Source organism: Maylandia zebra, linkage group LG3 (assembly GCF_041146795.1).
Source record: "Maylandia zebra isolate NMK-2024a linkage group LG3, Mzebra_GT3a, whole genome shotgun sequence".
In the NCBI taxonomy this organism is placed as follows: Eukaryota; Metazoa; Chordata; class Actinopteri; order Cichliformes; family Cichlidae; genus Maylandia; species Maylandia zebra.
In genome coordinates, this window is record NC_135169.1 from 48,542,686 (window position 1) to 48,564,355 (window position 21,670).

Consider the following 21,670-nt stretch of genomic DNA (forward strand, 5'->3'; position numbering starts at 1 on the left):
TAGTGTTTGCTAACTGACTTTACCGGTGATTATATTTATTATTGTTATTATTATTATAATTATTATGTATTATGATTAGTTTCCCCACCGGAAGAATGCGACGTTCTTGCCAGAACATTCCCAAATAATTGACCACGTTTATTAACAGATCAATTTTATCCACAGTTTTAGGGTGAGCTAGAATAGATATATGGTTTCAGTAATACGAATAAGGGCGCAACAACATAGAGACAATGACGATCACTCTCATAATTTCATTACGTTAGTGCACCCATCGCTCCGCATCCTTAACGCTACATTGATGTCAAGAGTCTCTGACACAGCTGTGCTCTGCAGCACAGACACCCTGCTTATCTGTGATTCGGCCAGACTGGTGTTGAACTCCAAAGACATGCGCGGGGTTAGGTTAGTTGGCTGTTGGTGTGAGTGGTTGTCTGAGTCTCTCTAATAACCCTCCAACAGACTGGCGACCTGTCCAGGGTGTACTTTTGCCCTATGACAGCTGGAATACAACCTGAATAAAATAAGTAGGAGAAAATGAATGATGTTTATGAACTGTAGTTAATGTAGTCAGACAATAAGTTACCGAGCAACAGGCCACAAGTCTTGGTGCAGAATCATACTAAGATTTAAAAAATAAAATGTTGGCACTGGTGTTTGAAACAGTATACTGTCAGTAAGACTGGAGCAACTGCACACATCTGGAAACTAATAACTAGAGTAGTTAAGTAACATTTTGTTACTGCATCCATTTAGCCAGGTATAATTAGCATGTCTACATACATGTCATTTCTAATGTGGTCCTATGTGGTATGTTGTAGGACAGTGAAGTGTCTGACACTGACCATGTACCAGTGCCTGAGAACACTGGTATGGAGGGGGAGAACGCACCTCTTTACTGTATTTGTCAGAAACCAAACATCAACTGCTTCATGATGTAAGTATATATCAGTTTTATATTTGCAGTACGCGCAGTAGGGGTGGGCGCTAGCTTCAGCAATGTTATCAGAGATTTTCTTTTTTAAAAATGAAGATCTTCTATTTCGAGAAAACTACCAATAAGGATATATGCACAGATATAGAAAACAATACTGTAACATTTTATTGATGCTTGCAGTTTGGAGGCAGCAGTATTTGCAAGTGTAACTAAATTCCAGGCATTTTCCATCCTTCTTTTCATATCAGCTTTTTTCTAATTGTCAGTGTGAACCAAGGTGTCAGCAGCAGCATTATAGTGCAAAAGTAGTGACCCAGCATAGATCAAATGTAAGCACAAAAGTAGCCAAGGTAGTGTTTTTCCTGGAAATTTTAAGTGAAAGGATAAAGTAACTGCTTACCACTTTAGTTTAACAATGACTAATGAAATGTAACCGTGTAACTCATCAGCAGTCTGCACAGTATGGTCACATATTAAAACTGAAGAATATGTTGTACTTGTTGTAGTGTTTCATCATGGGTCCAGTTTTTACCCAGGTGCTTAAAGCCCTTCTTTACCCTCATGTAACGCCAACAGTAATTTCCAACCACTATTTCCTGTTCCTGTCAGTCAAACAAACAGACGACAAACATCTTCTATAAACAGGAATAATGTCATTTTATCGGATTAGAAAACATCTAATCTAGCGTTGATATTACACTGCTGTTTAGTGTCTGGCTAATCTCAGTGTCACCAAAATATCTGCCCTACATGTCAAACAATGAGAGAACTTGAAACGGTAACATCACCTAGCAGCTTATTTTAATTAGTGCTAACGCTTTGTTTGCTGGCTAACATTGCTATTATTATAGTCACAGTTAATTGACTTTGAATAGCTTTATTTCAAAAGTAATTTTACAATTTCACAGCCATTTAGCTGTGTTAACTGTACATGCTGTAGGTCATAAGGCGTGCATGGATCATTTTTATAATCAGCCTCTTATCTTTTGTCCACCACAGACTTTGCCATGATAAATTGGTCAGTTGACAACCAGGAGCCGTACACCTTAACCTCAGAGGCCAGGACATCCAGGGGCAGTGTGAACACGCACTTGTTTAAGTGGGACGCAAGATGGACTATAGAGGGCCAGCCCCTTGCCAGACAACCAAGTGCTGTCCCTGTCCACGGCCAGTGTGAGAAGGACTCTCACTAAAGTCAACCCACACAAAGTTGCTGGACCAGACAATATACCTGGACGCGTGCTCGGAGCCCGTGCTGACCAGCTGACTGATGTCCTAGCGGGCATCTTTAACATCTCCCTGAGTCAAGCTGTTGTGCCACAGTGCTTTAAAACCACCACCATCATACCTGTCCCCAGACCTTCCCAAAGCCTAATTACACAATGATTGCCTGAGCCTATTCTTGTTAAATGATGAAAAACTCAAAGGCACGTTTGGGCAGTGGATCTGTGTGAAATCAGCAGCTTGCAAAACTAAATCAAAATGTGTGCTATTGATTCTAAAAATAGAAATCACAATAAAGTTCAACATTTACTAAAACCGCCATTCAGTCATCTGAGAATCTTTACTCATGAAATTATAACGGTTAGATGAATGTATATGCAGTGATTTACTGATCAATGATAAAAGGGGAGATTTATGCAATAACGAAGACTGTCATGAAAAGTATTTGGCATCTGATCTCCTGTAACCTGCGGAGCTAAGCTGTTTTACCAGCTCTGCTCTCTGATTTTTCTTTTTTCTTTTATGAAAAAACACAAGTTGTCAAAGTTATTTGTTTGCAAATGTATTTCAGAAATATCGACATACTTTTTTTAATCAGCAGAAACTTTATGTCAGTAGTGCAAAAACCTGCACTGATCTGACCTCATTTCTTCCTCATCCTGATTCCTGACCTGGGAAGGGAGAGAAATATTTGTTTTTGTTTGTCTTCTTGTTTTATTTAATTCCTTGTGGGATTTGGATCCAACACGTAAAGTATGCATATTATGCACACACACAAACACACATGCAGCTATTACCCATTTCTTGTATTCTTGAATAAAGACATTGATTTGACACATTTAATTAGCAGCCAATTGTTTTTAATTGTTCAATTGTTAAGAAAAAAGAGAAGGTGGGTGGGATGTAAAGGGAGAGAGGAGAGAAAACCCCAACAATCCCCTCCGAGCAAGCACTAGGCGACAGTGGATAGGAAAAACTCCCTTTAAAATTAAAGGAAGAAACCTATGACAGAACCAGGCTCTAGAGGGGGCAGTCAACTGTCGGGACTGGTTGGGGGGTGACTGTGAAGAGAGGGGAGGGAGATGGGAGAGGTGTTAGTAGTTAAGGGGGGGGGGGAATTAAGCTGGAATAGAGGTGGGGGAAGAAGAGGTGACATTGGCAGTAGTGAGAGAACGAGTGTTCTTCCTCGAGAAGAAGCAGAAGCGTTTTTTCTTTTTCTGCTTTTTCTCAAGGATGAGGATCAGCTCCTCGATTGTTTCGGTGTTTTGCTTCTGCAGCTTGTTGCATTTTTTCACCACTTCTTCTTTTTCGCCTTGTTTTTCTTCCAACCTTTCTGTCAGCACTTTAGATGTTACCTCCTGTTTTTGTAGTTTTTCATTTTCTCCTTCCAGCTCAGATGCTTTGAACTTCAGTTTGTTGTAAAGTTCTTGCAGGTTTTGGTTGTTCTTCTCAAACTCCTGGAGAAGAAGTTTTTCTTCTCTCTGCTTACTGACCAGCTGTTCTCTTTCTTGAAGCAGGTCTTGATATTTGTGCAGTGTCTCATTGAACTTTACCTGCAGCATCCTGTCATTTCCCTCCATGAGCTGGAGTTGGCACTCCATGTCTCCCTGCTTTCTGTCCAGCTGCTCTTTCTCTTGAAGGATTGCTTTATTTTGTCGCAGAGCTTCATCGAGCTTTCCTTGCAAGCTTTCATTTTGTTGCTTGATGCTCTGAAGATTGGAATCCATTTCTTTTTGTTTGCTTTCTTGTTCCCTTTTCTCTTGGAGGAGCTTCTCATTTGCTTGCTCTGTGCGATCAAGCCTTTTTTTGTCAACATTGTACTTTAGCTCCATGTCTCGGAGGTTGCTGTGCAGCCCTCTCTTCTTCATGCCATCTTCTTTCTTCTCTTGGAGGAGTTTTCTATTTTGTCGAAGAGCTTCATCAAGCTTTCCTTGCAAGCTTTCATTGTGTTGCTTGATGCTCTGAAGCTTGGAATCCATTTCTTTCTCTTTTAACTCCTGTTGCCTTTTTTCTTGGAGAAGCTTTTCATTTTCTAGCAGTGTGCGATCAAGCTTTTTTTTGTATACACTGTACATTAGCTCCATTTCTTGGAGATTGCTGTACAGCCCTCTCTTCTTCGTGCCGTCTTGTTTTTTCTCTTGGACAAGTTTTTTATTTTGTTGCAGGGCTTCATCAAGCTTTCCTTGGAGCTCCTGGTTCTTTTTGTCCATGTCATGGAGATCTTGTTGTTTCTCCTCAATAATAGCTTCCTTTTCTTGAAGCTGGTATGACAACTTTTTTAGCTGAGCGCTCTTTTGCTCATTTTCCTCCATCAAGAACTTAATCTTCTCGGTGTTTCTGAGCGCTTCATCCTCCATTTCTTCCAAACGCTTTTCCTCTAGTTCGACTTGGTCACACCAAGGAAGAGAGGAAAGGGAAGAGTCTAGTGGCTCATCCCAGGGAAGAGTGTAGGGGTCAACTTCTTGTCCCTTTGGATTTGTTTGAGACATCTTGGGTCTGGATACAGTTAGAATTGCAAAGGATCCAAATATTTCAAAAGGCTTTTCTGGCGAACGGTTCAATGCTGCACACATCAATGCTGCGAGAAACGGACTAAAAGTCGTTGCTCTTCACCGCTATTTATAGATTTTTGGATCAAAGGATCAAAGGATCAGAATGGTGGTAAGATTCTACATGTGTGTGACGTCATAATTCTGTAAGGCAATGAGGTTGTCACGTGATATTTTTGGAGGAGGGCATTTTTCAATTTGGACAAATTATCAATAAAGTTTCAATCTCTGTTATTTTTCCCCAAAAAACGTGTTGTCGCAATAATGTTTTCTACTGTAATTTGTGCCAACAGATGGCGCAGTTTAAAGTTGGCTGTTACTCTGCCCAGGCTGCTACCACAGAAGAAGAATGTAGACCAATAGTACTTTAACGATGTCCGCTGATCGTTTCCGTGTAAATCTTAGCATTGCTTTAGCCGTCAAGCTAAAGGTTTAGCTTCATACTGCCATATTTTCAGAGTAACAAAATATTTAAACGGTCTCATATCATGGTGAGTATTTGAAAAAAATGTTTATTTAATGAGAAGCCTGTGATGTGGAAAGGTTAGCAAGCGTAATTTTGCCTATTGTGTTATACACGGGTGCTTACATCCGAGTATTGTTGATCTTTTCTAAGGTCCATGGGTTTATCCAACGAGCAGCTAAGTCACCGTTATATCTGTAATTTTGTGGGCAACGTCTTAATGCAAAAAAAAAAAATCCCAAAGCAACGAAGCAAAGACTAAAAAACCACACAATGCGTTTTTAAGCTCTCTCTGCGTTCACTGCCTCTGCAAGTGTCAAACTTCCTCGCTTTAGCTGATGCTAACCAACATTAGCGCTTACGGTTCGTATATAACACAACTGTCAGCCCTTCACTTTTGGTGCCGACAGCATTTTGAGCATTTTCGACAGTTTGTGAAATGGTCGTCATTGGCATTACATGCCAGTAGTGTTCGCTAACTGACTTTACCGGTGATTATATTTATTATTGTTATTATAATTACTATGTATTATGATTAGTTTCCCCACCGGAAGAATGCGACGTTCTTGCCAGAACATTCCCAAATAATTGACCACGTTTATTAACAGATTAATTTTATCCACAGTTTTAGGGTGAGCTAGAATAGATATATGGTTTCAGTAATACGAATAAGGGCGCAACAACATAGAGACAATGACGATCACTCTCATAATTTCATTACGTTAGTGCACCCGTCGCTCCGCATCCTTAACGCTACATTGATGTCAAGAGTCTCTGACACAGCTGTGCTCTGCAGCACAGACACCCTGCTTATCTGTGATTCGGCCAGACTGGTGTTGAACTCCAAAGACATGCGCGGGGTTAGGTTAGTTGGCTGTTGGTGTGAGTGGTTGTCTGAGTCTCTCTAATAACCCTCCAACAGACTGGCGACCTGTCCAGGGTGTACTTTTGCCCTATGACAGCTGGAATACAACCTGAATAAAATAAGTAGGAGAAAATGAATGATGTTTATGAACTGTAGTTAATGTAGTCAGACAATAAGTTACCGAGCAACAGGCCACAAGTCTTGGTGCAGAATCATACTAAGATTTAAAAAATAAAATGTTGGCACTGGTGTTTGAAACAGTATACTGTCAGTAAGACTGGAGCAACTGCACACATCTGGAAACTAATAACTAGAGTAGTTAAGTAACATTTTGTTACTGCATCCATTTAGCCAGGTATAATTAGCATGTCTACATACATGTCATTTCTAATGTGGTCCTATGTGGTATGTTGTAGGACAGTGAAGTGTCTGACACTGACCATGTACCAGTGCCTGAGAACACTGGTATGGAGGGGGAGAACGCACCTCTTTACTGTATTTGTCAGAAACCAAACATCAACTGCTTCATGATGTAAGTATATATCAGTTTTATATTTGCAGTACGCGCAGTAGGGGTGGGCGCTAGCTTCAGCAATGTTATCAGAGATTTTCTTTTTTAAAAATGAAGATCTTCTATTTCGAGAAAACTACCAATAAGGATATATGCACAGATATAGAAAACAATACTGTAACATTTTATTGATGCTTGCAGTTTGGAGGCAGCAGTATTTGCAAGTGTAACTAAATTCCAGGCATTTTCCATCCTTCTTTTCATATCAGCTTTTTTCTAATTGTCAGTGTGAACCAAGGTGTCAGCAGCAGCATTATAGTGCAAAAGTAGTGACCCAGCATAGATCAAATGTAAGCACAAAAGTAGCCAAGGTAGTGTTTTTCCTGGAAATTTTAAGTGAAAGGATAAAGTAACTGCTTACCACTTTAGTTTAACAATGACTAATGAAATGTAACCGTGTAACTCATCAGCAGTCTGCACAGTATGGTCACATATTAAAACTGAAGAATATGTTGTACTTGTTGTAGTGTTTCATCATGGGTCCAGTTTTTACCCAGGTGCTTAAAGCCCTTCTTTACCCTCATGTAACGCCAACAGTAATTTCCAACCACTATTTCCTGTTCCTGTCAGTCAAACAAACAGACGACAAACATCTTCTATAAACAGGAATAATGTCATTTTATCGGATTAGAAAACATCTAATCTAGCGTTGATATTACACTGCTGTTTAGTGTCTGGCTAATCTCAGTGTCACCAAAATATCTGCCCTACATGTCAAACAATGAGAGAACTTGAAACGGTAACATCACCTAGCAGCTTATTTTAATTAGTGCTAATGCTTTGTTTGCTGGCTAACATTGCTATTATTATAGTCACAGTTAATTGACTTTGAATAGCTTTATTTCAAAAGTAATTTTACAATTTCACAGCCATTTAGCTGTGTTAACTGTACATGCTGTAGGTCATAAGGCGTGCATGGATCATTTTTATAATCAGCCTCTTATCTTTTGTCCACCACAGACTTTGCCATGATAAATTGGTCAGTTGACAACCAGGAGCCGTACACCTTAACCTCAGAGGCCAGGACATCCAGGGGCAGTGTGAACACGCACTTGTTTAAGTGGGACGCAAGATGGACTATAGAGGGCCAGCCCCTTGCCAGACAACCAAGTGCTGTCCCTGTCCACGGCCAGTGTGAGAAGGACTCTCACTAAAGTCAACCCACACAAAGTTGCTGGACCAGACAATATACCTGGACGCGTGCTCGGAGCCCGTGCTGACCAGCTGACTGATGTCCTAGCGGGCATCTTTAACATCTCCCTGAGTCAAGCTGTTGTGCCACAGTGCTTTAAAACCACCACCATCATACCTGTCCCCAGACCTTCCCAAAGCCTAATTACACAATGATTGCCTGAGCCTATTCTTGTTAAATGATGAAAAACTCAAAGGCACGTTTGGGCAGTGGATCTGTGTGAAATCAGCAGCTTGCAAAACTAAATCAAAATGTGTGCTATTGATTCTAAAAATAGAAATCACAATAAAGTTCAACATTTACTAAAACCGCCATTCAGTCATCTGAGAATCTTTACTCATGAAATTATAACGGTTAGATGAATGTATATGCAGTGATTTACTGATCAATGATAAAAGGGGAGATTTATGCAATAACGAAGACTGTCATGAAAAGTATTTGGCATCTGATCTCCTGTAACCTGCGGAGCTAAGCTGTTTTACCAGCTCTGCTCTCTGATTTTTCTTTTATGAAAAAACACAAGTTGTCAAAGTTATTTGTTTGCAAATGTATTTCAGAAATATCGACATACTTTTTTTAATCAGCAGAAACTTTCTGTCAGTAGTGCAAAAACCTGCACTGATCTGACCTCATTTCTTCCTCATCCTGATTCCTGACCTGGGAAGGGAGAGAAATATTTGTTTTTGTTTGTCTTCTTGTTTTATTTAATTCCTTGTGGGATTTGGATCCAACACGTAAAGTATGCATATTATGCACACACACAAACACACATGCAGCTATTACCCATTTCTTGTATTCTTGAATAAAGACATTGATTTGACACATTTAATTAGCAGCCAATTGTTTTTAATTGTTCAATTGTTAAGAAAAAAGAGAAGGTGGGTGGGATGTAAAGGGAGAGAGGAGAGAAAACCCCAACAATCCCCTCCGAGCAAGCACTAGGCGACAGTGGATAGGAAAAACTCCCTTTAAAATTAAAGGAAGAAACCTATGACAGAACCAGGCTCTAGAGGGGGCAGTCAACTGTCGGGACTGGTTGGGGGGTGACTGTGAAGAGAGGGGAGGGAGATGGGAGAGGTGTTAGTAGTTAAGGGGGGGGGGGAATTAAGCTGGAATAGAGGTGGGGGAAGAAGAGGTGACATTGGCAGTAGTGAGAGAAGGAGTGTTCTTCCTCGAGAAGAAGCAGAAGCGTTTTTTCTTTTTCTGCTTTTTCTCAAGGATGAGGATCAGCTCCTCGATTGTTTCGGTGTTTTGCTTCTGCAGCTTGTTGCATTTTTTCACCACTTCTTCTTTTTCGGCTTGTTTTTCTTCCAACCTTTCTGTCAGCACTTTAGATGTTACCTCCTGTTTTTGTAGTTTTTCATTTTCTCCTTCCAGCTCAGATGCTTTGAACTTCAGTTTGTTGTAAAGTTCTTGCAGGTTTTGGTTGTTCTTCTCAAACTCCTGGAGAAGAAGTTTTTCTTCTCTCTGCTTACTGACCAGCTGTTCTCTTTCTTGAAGCAGGTCTTGATATTTGTGCAGTGTCTCATTGAACTTTACCTGCAGCATCCTGTCATTTCCCTCCATGAGCTGGAGTTGGCACTCCATGTCTCCCTGCTTTCTGTCCAGCTGCTCTTTCTCTTGAAGGATTGCTTTATTTTGTCGCAGAGCTTCATCGAGCTTTCCTTGCAAGCTTTCATTTTGTTGCTTGATGCTCTGAAGATTGGAATCCATTTCTTTTTGTTTGCTTTCTTGTTCCCTTTTCTCTTGGAGGAGCTTCTCATTTGCTTGCTCTGTGCGATCAAGCCTTTTTTTGTCAACATTGTACTTTAGCTCCATGTCTCGGAGGTTGCTGTGCAGCCCTCTCTTCTTCATGCCATCTTCTTTCTTCTCTTGGAGGAGTTTTCTATTTTGTCGAAGAGCTTCATCAAGCTTTCCTTGCAAGCTTTCATTGTGTTGCTTGATGCTCTGAAGCTTGGAATCCATTTCTTTCTCTTTTAACTCCTGTTGCCTTTTTTCTTGGAGAAGCTTTTCATTTTCTAGCAGTGTGCGATCAAGCTTTTTTTTGTATACACTGTACATTAGCTCCATTTCTTGGAGATTGCTGTACAGCCCTCTCTTCTTCGTGCCGTCTTGTTTTTTCTCTTGGACAAGTTTTTTATTTTGTTGCAGGGCTTCATCAAGCTTTCCTTGGAGCTCCTGGTTCTTTTTGTCCATGTCATGGAGATCTTGTTGTTTCTCCTCAATAATAGCTTCCTTTTCTTGAAGCTGGTATGACAACTTTTTTAGCTGAGCGCTCTTTTGCTCATTTTCCTCCATCAAGAACTTAATCTTCTCGGTGTTTCTGAGCGCTTCATCCTCCATTTCTTCCAAACGCTTTTCCTCTAGTTCGACTTGGTCACACCAAGGAAGAGAGGAAAGGGAAGAGTCTAGTGGCTCATCCCAGGGAAGAGTGTAGGGGTCAACTTCTTGTCCCTTTGGATTTGTTTGAGACATCTTGGGTCTGGATACAGTTAGAATTGCAAAGGATCCAAATATTTCAAAAGGCTTTTCTGGCGAACGGTTCAATGCTGCACACATCAATGCTGCGAGAAACGGACTAAAAGTCGTTGCTCTTCACCGCTATTTATAGATTTTTGGATCAAAGGATCAAAGGATCAGAATGGTGGTAAGATTCTACATGTGTGTGACGTCATAATTCTGTAAGGCAATGAGGTTGTCACGTGATATTTTTGGAGGAGGGCATTTTTCAATTTGGACAAATTATCAATAAAGTTTCAATCTCTGTTATTTTTCCCCAAAAAACGTGTTGTCGCAATAATGTTTTCTACTGTAATTTGTGCCAACAGATGGCGCAGTTTAAAGTTGGCTGTTACTCTGCCCAGGCTGCTACCACAGAAGAAGAATGTAGACCAATAGTACTTTAACGATGTCCGCTGATCGTTTCCGTGTAAATCTTAGCATTGCTTTAGCCGTCAAGCTAAAGGTTTAGCTTCATACTGCCATATTTTCAGAGTAACAAAATATTTAAACGGTCTCAGATCATGGTGAGTATTTGAAAAAAATGTTTATTTAATGAGAAGCCTGTGATGTGGAAAGGTTAGCAAGCGTAATTTTGCCTATTGTGTTATACACTGGTGCTTACATCCGAGTAGTGTTGATTAGTGATGGGTAGATGAAGCTTCATGAAGCACTGAAGCTTTTCATCCAATTGGTTCATCCCAGCGCAAAGCTTCTTGAAGCTTCATTTGCTCTAGTAGGACACCTACTGGACGTAAAAATATTAGTTGGCATGAATTTGAAGAGTGTGGCCTTTTGCACACAGCCTGTAAATGTCAACAACAAAAGGAGTGTGTAAAACATGTATATTGTAGTGATGGCAGTATACTGTGTATATTTATACTGGCAGTATGGAAAATGATTATTTGGAAATGCTTAAAATGGAAATGATCATTTACTGTGAGGTGAGGTGTGGTTGGGGTGTGGACAGTGGTTGTGCTTTTGTAACGTTTAGGTATGGACAGCTACACACTGAGGCTTTGAGCCTCAGTCCTGCCTGTTCACATTTCATTCTGTAAAAACTGAAGTTTCACTGCTTTTATGACCTTTTTAGTGGGGAGAACATAGCTAGGATTTAATGATTTAACAAATCTTTTGAATCCTTTGTCCTCCACAATGCTAAATGGCTGGGAGTCCTCAATCACCATGCTGACCAGGTCTTCAGCTATTTGAGATTGTTCTCCTGAGGAAAGACAATAAAGACAAAGCACAAATATAAATATCACACACAGGGGCAGGGATAGCTCAGTAGGTAGAGTGGTGGCCCCATGATCGGAAGGTCGGGGGTTCGACTCCACTGAACGGCTACCCTGAGGTACCCCTGAGCAAGGTACCATCCCTACACACTGCTGACTGCGCTGCATTGGTGGCTGCCCACTGGGTGAATGGGTTAAATGCAGAGGAACTATTTCCCTATGGGGACTAACACGCACACTTTACTTTACACTTAACTTATAACAGTTGTATAATATTGTTATATCATTTAGTAACATTACGGCATGCTATATTATCATTGCATTTGATGGCTGACCTGGTCTTGCTCCACAATCGGTGTTCCCCTTATTCTCATGCAAAGCTCTGTAGTGCCTAAGCATGGATGAGGTGTTGTTGTTATATCCCAGCTCCCTGGCACATAGCAAACACTTCACCTTGTACAAAAGTCAAGACAGCTTAACATAAATTGTATTGCACCATCAGTATTATGAAAATACATCTTCTGAAATTTACATACCTTGTTGGGAGGATCAAAATGTTCCCACACAGGGGAGGACATCCTCTTCTTAGCTGGCTCCATTCTCTCCTGACTTTCTCTCCTCACTCTCATAAACCTCCAAACTGTCTCCAAACTCTCACTAACCGCAACTCTCCATCAAACACCCACATTTTGAATGAAGTCTGAGGGGTTTATATCGCTGTCATATCTCGCGGCAAAGTTCGAACCACTTCATGAACCAGTCACGTGGTACAGCCGGGCAGTGAGGCTTCGGACGTCATCATTTTCAGCTCCTCCCATAAATGAAGCAAGCCTCGATACGTGCATCGCGGAAACGCTCCCTCAATTACTCGACACAAGCTTCGAAGCCTCGATACAGAACGTCACATCACTAGTGTTGATCTTTTCTAAGGTCCATGGGTTTATCCAACGGGCAGCTAAGTCACCATTATATCTGTAATTTTGTGGGCAACGTCTTAATGCAAAAAAAAAAAAAAAAAATCCCAAATCAAAGCAACGAAGCAAAGACTAAAAAACCCCACAATGCGTTTTTAAGCTCTCTCTGCGTTCACTGCCTCTGCAAGTGTCAAACTTCCTCGCTTTAGCTGATGCTAACCAACATTAGCGCTTACGGTTCGTATATAACACAACTGTCAGCCCTTCACTTTTGGTGCCGACAACATTTTGAGCATTTTCGACAGTTTGTGAAATGGTCGTCATTGGCATTACATGCCAGTAGTGTTCGCTAACTGACTTTACCGGTGATTATATTTATCATTGTTATTATAATTACTATGTATTATGACTAGTTTCCCCACCGGAAGAATGCGACGTTCTTGCCAGAACATTCCCAAATAATTGACCACGTTTATTAACAGATTAATTTTATCCACAGTTTTAGGGTGAGCTAGAATAGATATATGGTTTCAGTAATACGAATAAGGGCGCAACAACATAGAGACAATGACGATCACTCTCATAATTTCATTACGTTAGTGCACCCATCGCTCCGCATCCTTAACGCTACATTGATGTCAAGAGTCTCTGACACAGCTGTGCTCTGCAGCACAGACACCCTGCTTATCTGTGATTCGGCCAGACTGGTGTTGAACTCCAAAGACATGCGCGGGGTTAGGTTAGTTGGCTGTTGGTGTGAGTGGTTGTCTGAGTCTCTCTAATAACCCTCCAACAGACTGGCGACCTGTCCAGGGTGTACTTTTGCCCTATGACAGCTGGAATACAACCTGAATAAAATAAGTAGGAGAAAATGAATGATGTTTATGAACTGTAGTTAATGTAGTCAGACAATAAGTTACCGAGCAACAGGCCACAAGTCTTGGTGCAGAATCATACTAAGATTTAAAAAATAAAATGTTGGCACTGGTGTTTGAAACAGTATACTGTCAGTAAGACTGGAGCAACTGCACACATCTGGAAACTAATAACTAGAGTAGTTAAGTAACATTTTGTTACTGCATCCATTTAGCCAGGTATAATTAGCATGTCTACATACATGTCATTTCTAATGTGGTCCTATGTGGTATGTTGTAGGACAGTGAAGTGTCTGACACTGACCATGTACCAGTGCCTGAGAACACTGGTATGGAGGGGGAGAACGCACCTCTTTACTGTATTTGTCAGAAACCAAACATCAACTGCTTCATGATGTAAGTATATATCAGTTTTATATTTGCAGTACGCGCAGTAGGGGTGGGCGCTAGCTTCAGGAATGTTATCAGAGATTTTTTTTTTAAATGAAGATCTTCTATTTCAAGAAAACTACCAATAAGGATATATGCACAGATATAGAAAACAATACTGTAACATTTTATTGATGCTTGCAGTTTGGAGGCAGCAGTATTTGCAAGTGTAACTAGAAAAGTTTGCATTTCCTGCGAAAATGCTGTGCCTTAACGCTGAAGATGTCTGCTGAAAAAAGCTGAAAAAGTTGAAACAAAAAAAGTTGCCCTGAGCAGGTCTCAAGGTGGCTATTGTGGAGGTGGAGAGACTGACAATTGTGCTGAAATAAGCAGAAGCGGCTGAGAATTGTGCTGATAAGAGGTGAAAAGGCTGAAAACTTTGCAGAAAAGAGGTGAATCAGCAGAATTTCTGCTTAAAAGAGTTCAATCAGCACTTACACTCAATTAAATTCAGTTGAACTGCATCATATTCTCATCACTCTCTTTTAAGAACTAAACTAAATAATAAACTAAATAATGTCCCAAGCCCTGACTGCATTCTTTGTTTTCTTGAAATGTCAAACAGTGAGTTCAATAAACAAACTTTTACAGGTGCTGTACATTTTTACAGGTGTCACACGCTTTGATTTTTAACAATGGCTCAGAGATCCATGACGTCATGAAACACCTGAGCACTGCTGTTTTCAGGAAATATAATTTCAACAGGAGGAAAAACTGCAACTGGTCAGGGCTATTTTTAACAGCAGTTCGATTTAGAGGAAACAAAAAGTAAATGGTTACTTCTGACTGTAAATGGCAGTAGGTTTTGCTTAAACATCAAGTGAAGCACTCAAAGAGGACCGTTCCTGCATCAGTTTATGTTAAAAATATGTTTACGGTCATGAAGGAAAATTCCAAAATCAGACACTAGTCAAAAATTCCATTGCTATTTGAATTATATTTTTAGTACTATGTCTAATGAGTCAACACAGCAACACAGTGGCAGAGCTGACTTACTCTTGTGTCCTCTTTTGTGTCTCCCTGACTCAAGGCCTGAGGGTCAGAGTATAAAACGCTGATGTAATTCTGTCTTTTTTTTTTTTTTTTGCCTCTGTCTTTTATTTGGCCAAGCTGCTTAAATGTGCCCATGTGTTCAGACCCATGGCAATTTATTTTTACCTGTTAACCAGTGAACTTTAGCAGGTTGGATGTGATTCAGCAAGCTTTTGGCCCACATTTAACATACAGATGCCATATTTGCATCTGTACTACAGGTATGTTAAGGAGGCACACTAAAAACTAAGTGGTTAGGAAACATTACTGTAAACATAGCTACTGTGACTTACAGCTTGGGTTTCAGATTTATTTCAGGACTAAACCTTCCACAGTTTGTTGACTTTTTGGCTACTCCATCGTGTTCGTGAGAGACCCACATAAATAACCATGAAAAGATACCACAAAGTCATTAACTACATAAACCATTTTGGGAGCAAAGTAGACTCAGTCCTGAAGAGAAGAGATTGAAAGCTATGACTGTCTGACTGAGTCACCGTGCTACAAATATGTGCTGTAAATACTTCAGGGATCTTAAGTATAAAATGGTTAAACATTATGACGTATTGCAAAAATGCAAACAGCATGAAGGTTCTGGGCTTGAATGCTCAAGTCAGCTGGGGCCTTTCTGTATGGCGATGTATGTTCTCCCTGTGCCCACATGGGTTTCTCCTGGGTGCTTCTGTTTTACCAAAGACATGCTAGGTTATTTGTCCTACCTTCACCTTTGAAGTATTATCACAAAGCTGACATGAAAGTTGATAATGAGTGCTCATCATTCCTCATTAAGCTTGGCTTGGTTGGTGTCTGCATGGAGTGTTCTTTGCTACTAGCTTTGTGTTAACGTGCTGCATGCTATCATGCAGGTGCTAAGTGTTAGCACCAGTGGGTAATTATTTGTGACCTGGGCCTGTCTATCACGTTCTTGTTTTATCATGCAATAAACATTAAAGAGCCTCTCATAGTAAAAGTTGTAGAGTTCTATTATTTACCTCCTTCCTTCACATGAACTAGAGTTAGGTAACTGTAGTGTGAGTTTGCAGGAAAAGGCACATCTTGTCATCTTTCTGATAACCAAAGAACTTTCGTAGCATGAGTAACAAAAAAAACACACAATAATTGTTTTGTTAGTAACTGTTGCACGATTGCGAAAGTTAGTACAGTAACACAATAATAACAAAATAATCTAAATACAACATGGTTTGTACCAAATCTTTTACTTTGTATGAAATTATGGGTAAATTTACTGTAAATCTGCATTTTCAATAATTTGTTGTTAAACTCGATCTGATCAAACAGAGCATGAAAAAGAAACTGTAAACCTGTTGAACTGACTATCAGTTTCATCATTTGCAAACAGCAGACAGGTTGACTGAGGACTGTGAGGCCAGGGCATTTGCATTGAGAGCACATTCATGCCTGTGCTGTGCTGATAACAGGCCCTCTGTGGAAAGACTGTGACCCCGTGCTGTAATCCACATTTTCATTGCTTTCACACCCATTTGCCTCTGACGTAATTAAAACCAGCAATGTATGTGTGCTTTCCTTACGTGAACAGGGCCATTCTCTGTCTTACTTGTTCATTCACTGACATGCAGCCAACCACATGACAGGAAGACCTTGTTCGCCTTTATCATCAGCGGCCCAAGAAAAACCCTTCAGCAACAAGACACATTTACACACTGTTATCTTAGCGTCACATCACTCTCAGCCAGCACATATCTCAAAGCATCCAAAACCATTAGCACACATAAAAGCCTTTAATTGTGCCTTTGCTTTCACAGTTACTCTCCCTGCAAAACATGTGCTGTGTTTAACATCTGCAGCTTAAATTCCTAGATATCATCGAAGATCATTATCTACAAAGTCCACAATCAAGAGTGAAACCATTCAATCATCAGCTTATCAATTAGCATTTGCTTGTGTGCCAAATTGTGCTGTTTTACAACACAAACTAGTCTACTGTTGATGATCAAAATGTAATAATCAATTACATTTCACCACTTCTTTAAGCACCTTAAGTTAAGGGGCTCCATGTGATCACAGGAAGAGGCCCAGAGCTGTCAGACACATTGATCTGCATTGAATGACTCACTGAGTGAGCTCTCTGGTCAAGTCATAACTGTCAATATTGCAAACAGCTCTTTAGATTATGTACTGATGAGTTTTCCTACAGCAGAAACCAGGCTGACCTTTAACATGAATGTCGTCATTACAAAAGTATCCTCAGACAGCAAACAGTCAGAGACCTACTGAAGTGCTATTTGCTGCTGCTGCTTGGCTCACTGACAGAAATCCATATTTACAAATTAACCCACGATGATATTTGGAGAGTAAAGTTATGACGTGGTCTACAGTTGCCCTGTCTCACATGTAGCACCAAATAGAGGAAGTCTGCATCAAAAGCATTCTCACTGCTGAAAATACTCTGTGTGGTTTAAGTGAGGGAGCTGCAAGGGTATTTGTGAGATAAGTAGACATATAAGGATTAATGCATTGCACCAGTCAGGAAAGTTGTTAAGCCTCCACTCAGCTAGTTTAGGTGAACTACAGGAGTTTCATCTGCATCAGTATTATTATCATCACATTTTCTTTTCAATCTCACAGCTCTTTATCAAACAAGACATAAGCAACAAAGGTCCCCATGGCAACATATATTTGGCAAAACAAAGCCCATCTATTTTACATGAATTTAAAATCAGCATTTTAATGCTAGAGCTGTTGATACATATTTGCAAGCTGAGGCATGATTACAGTAGGATGCAAGGATTCTGGATTCTGGAAATAGGAAGCTTTCCTATTTCCAGAATAGGAAAGCTGAAAAGACTGCAGTCAGCACTGCAGGTAAAACAATGACAAATCGAGAGAAGATGATGGATTTGTTTTTATTAATATCTCTGTGAATGGCCTGAGGAGAGATACAGTGTGCAGGCTGAGTGCTAGCAGGAGCATTGTGCAAGTTTGAGCACAGGAAACAAAACATCACTCAACCACACTAGTCACAGTTAGAGGAGTTGTTGTCAAAGCACATACAAATGCATTTATGCAATTAGTGGTCAGAAAGAGCACAGACAGCGGTAAACATGTCTGGAGATGAGAAAAAAGAATTTAAGTCACATTGGTCTTCTAATTATGCTGATTGGTCTCTTTGAATAATGCATCAAGCTGTGATTGGTCTCTCCATGAGCATTTACATTCTGTAAATAGATTAGCGTTGTAAGAAGTGTGTCACCCTCACAGGAGGTGAGAATTAACTTGCCGTTTGTGGCACATGTGAGCTATAGTTTCTACAGTCAGCACTGAATCCTAACATGTGATTAGATTTTTATAATAATGAGGAATATGTTTCATAAATTCAATCCGATTATATGGATAACACATAAATAAATTCTCTGTCTGAAATAAGCCCTATAAAAGAAAAATACACTCGATACAGACAGTATCAATATGCTCTTACTGATACTTACTGAACAATAACTGACTAACTGCATTGTGCAATTGATAACAGTCCTTTAATAATACAGTTATTAGTGACATTAGTACTCAAAATAAAAATAGAAAGTATTTTACTCTACATAAATGCATACTGGTAATAAAATATAATGACTGGTGTTTCTTTTTTCTTCATTTTCCATTACTGTTTGTAGTTGTACTGGTGGATCAGGAGCTAGTAGAACTAGCTATTTGTAACCAAGCTAATACTTACTTGACCCAGTTATACCATCTCTTACCATGTGTGTTACACAAGTGCTCATAAAGCACAGATAATCTGGTTGCAGCACAGGAACTAGTTTTTATATAAAAATTTGTTTTTACTAACTACCAGATGCATTTGATGCTGGGCTGACTGCGCTAGTTAAAATTCTTTCTTATATTCTTTGCTTATTTTTGTTTACAGTATATGGAATATGATCATTAAACTATTAGTTTTGTATTTTCCATGTTTTTTTAATAATATATTTTAGTTTAGTTTCAGCATTCATTTTTTCAGAACATGGTGTGAATTTCTCAAACCTAATGAAGTCAAGTCCCTATGCTCATTGTGTTTACAGATTTGACTGAAATTAATTTTGTTTATTTTTTCACATGCTACTCTCAGCAGCAATAGCTAAGTGGCTAAATCACACAGTTAAATTAAGACATTAAGTATAAATCATTAAACTAAAAGGGCTGCACAACCCAAACTAGTTGTTACTTGAGGATTAACTGTTACTAGTATTTATTTACAAAGGAAAACTACTACTACTGTTGTGTTGTTAGTGTTGCTAGCAACAAAACTTACTTTAGCTTATTAATATGAGCTATTTTGAATAGCTTTAGGTACTATAAAATGTATAGAGTGGTTTACTGTACAACTGATAAAGTGCTACCTAATAATGACATAAACGGGGGACCTTTTCTTATACAATTTAACAACATAGCTTACCTCAAATTACAAAATATCATGACTCAATATTAGCATTGTTAGCAGGTTCGCGAGGTAAGCACAAATTTTTCAATTATTCTATATACTTTATCTGAAAGATGGTCAACTGACTTATCTTTAAAAAGCGTAAACAGAACCTCAGAAAAGCTGTAATTTCTTGAAAACCCACAAAAGTCTTTATAAAGACTGCTATACTCTCTACACTATTTTATTTGAATATCTAGGTTTTGCACAATTAATAAAATGTTGGGCCCTGAAAAATACCACAATGACATATGTCAATCTTCTAGAATATTCTCCTTAAAATACTTGCCACTTTATGCTGTAGGTGCGAAGGTTACTACAGGTGACAGCAATAATAATGGGGACTAGTCTTTGCCCTGTCTCTCTCTCATCAGCCCCAGACGGTCATGGCAGATGGGTCTCCAAGACCCTGGCTCTGCCAGAGGTTTCTTCCTGTTCAAAAGAATTTTTTTCTTCCCACTGTAGCCAAAGTGGTTGCTTATAAGGGGCCCATCTGATTTTTGTGGTTTTCTCTGTTGTCTCTTTATTATTATAGGGTCTTTACCTTACAATATAAAGCGCCCCTAACTGTTATTGTGATTTGACACTATATAGCTAAATTAAATTGAAAATACACAGCGAGTATTGACCTTTAATGAGGCAGTCAGGTGTAGTAAATCACTTCACCGAAGGGAGCTAGTTGTTTCCAAGAACGTGAAATGTATGTATCCCATTGTATATAGTTTCTTTGAATGTTCATTGAAGTTTTCAGTTGTGAGATTGTTTATATTTTTTTACAGCATGAAAATAGAGAAATTTGCAGGAAACTTCAACTAATGAGATTATATTTTAAAACTCAAATCAGTATCAGCTTTGGTTGCTCTCATGCTTGTGACAAATAAAAGGTTTGACCCACCATGTGAATGAGAACCAATTTCACTTTGAAATGCTACTGTGTGCTCTGTTGAAAAGCAAAGCTATAGCATTATGAGAAACATTTTACTGTCATAACATTGTAGTGCTATCACCCAGAGGCATACTTCCCTACCCCCACTTCCCTAACGCCTTTTGCTGAGAGGATTATGGGGCATCTTTTAACTCTGCCATCTGTTCCAAATTGACTTTCAATTAACACTGGCAAATGAGAAAGCTGTCAGAGCAAAGAGCAGAGCAGATTGAGCTGTTGCTCTGTGAATGGAGGATCCTGTACCACATCCAGTTCGTATTCAATTCAATTCAATTTTATTTATACAACGTGAAATCATAACATCAGTCGCCTCAAGGCGCTTTATATTGTAAATTAGACCCTTCAATAATACATACAGAGAAAAGCCCAACAATCATGAGCAAGCACTTTCGCGACAGTGGGAAGAAGAAAACTCCTGTTTAACAGGAAGAAGCAGGCTCAGGGAGGGGCGGGCATCTGCCGCAACCATTTGGGGTGAGAGAAGAGTGGACGATTTACTAAATTTACTAAAGAAACCAACTTGTAATAAGACAAAAATTAGGCCAAAATTGATATATATATATTTTATTACATTTGATTCTTGTTTCTGTAGATTACATTTGATTTCAATTTGCACACTGATACATCTAATTTAGACTGCCTGAGTGATTGTATTGATTAGGCTATCAGGATCTGCTAGATTTTTTTTAACCTGACTCTGTGCTTTGTATTGGGAAACTTGTGGTATTACAAAACCGTACTTTCCACAAAGCCCAACGTTGTGTATTTTAATCCTCACAAATCGCTTGGGCAGTGTATAGTTGCTGCTGAGCAAATTTGGTGATGAGATACGTGTGAAGATGTCAAACAGCCTTGAGCTAAACTGCTGCCGTGCTCATGGCTGAGGCTTTCATGAGATGTTATCATGTAACAGGAAAGGCAAAAAAAGTGAACAAAGTAAACAATGAAAAAAAAAAAACATCTTGAATTTGCAGTGTGCACAAAATGTTGATGCTGAAAACTTATAATACTTCATCATGGCTTTAGTCTCCAGGTGACAAAAAGTCAATATGAATTTGACTTTTTAGCCCCAGTGCTCTTGCAGACAAAACAGAAATTCATATGTGGCTGTTGTGCATTAGCTTTGCATACCTGAATTTTTACAGGACTTCCCTGGTAAAGTTATGTATTACAACACAGTTCTCCAACACGTTCAAATGGGACATTAACTTGCCAGCTGCCAAGTTCACAGTCTGATGTTGAATGGTGCTAATTTTGGAATATTGTGGTGGTGATTATTACGATGTAGTCACAGTTAGCAGTTTGGGTGCTCCCTCACCATTAGTGCTAACCTGATTGAAGCAGACTGTGCTGTGTGTGTGTATCTGCACACATGGTGGTAGAAACAGCTGGTCAATAGGCTTTGGCTCGTCTCAGCACAAAGGTCATAACCCCTGGGGTCAGATAAAGAGTGCCACACTATAGATCCTTATTAGAAGGCAGTCCATAG

At 39.5% G+C, this 21,670-nt stretch overlaps 2 long non-coding RNA genes across 3 annotated transcripts; both read left to right on the forward strand.

Moving 5' to 3' along the window:
• The first annotated feature begins 271 nt into the window (after nt 1–271).
• On the forward strand, nt 272–3,004 carry LOC143416563 (uncharacterized). Its single transcript, XR_013096958.1, has 2 exons — nt 272–937; nt 1,937–3,004. It is a non-coding gene; the product is annotated as an uncharacterized LOC143416563 (long non-coding RNA).
• A 2,039-nt stretch (nt 3,005–5,043) lies between these two features.
• LOC106675168 (uncharacterized) lies at nt 5,044–8,630 on the forward strand. Of its 2 annotated transcripts, none has more exons than XR_003022491.2 (3): nt 5,044–5,201; nt 6,455–6,570; nt 7,570–8,630. It is a non-coding gene; the product is annotated as an uncharacterized LOC106675168 (long non-coding RNA). The 2 variants fall into 2 exon arrangements; XR_013096957.1 differs by lacking the exon at nt 5,044–5,201 and adding an exon at nt 5,272–5,536.
• Nucleotides 8,631–21,670: the final 13,040 nt, after the last annotated feature.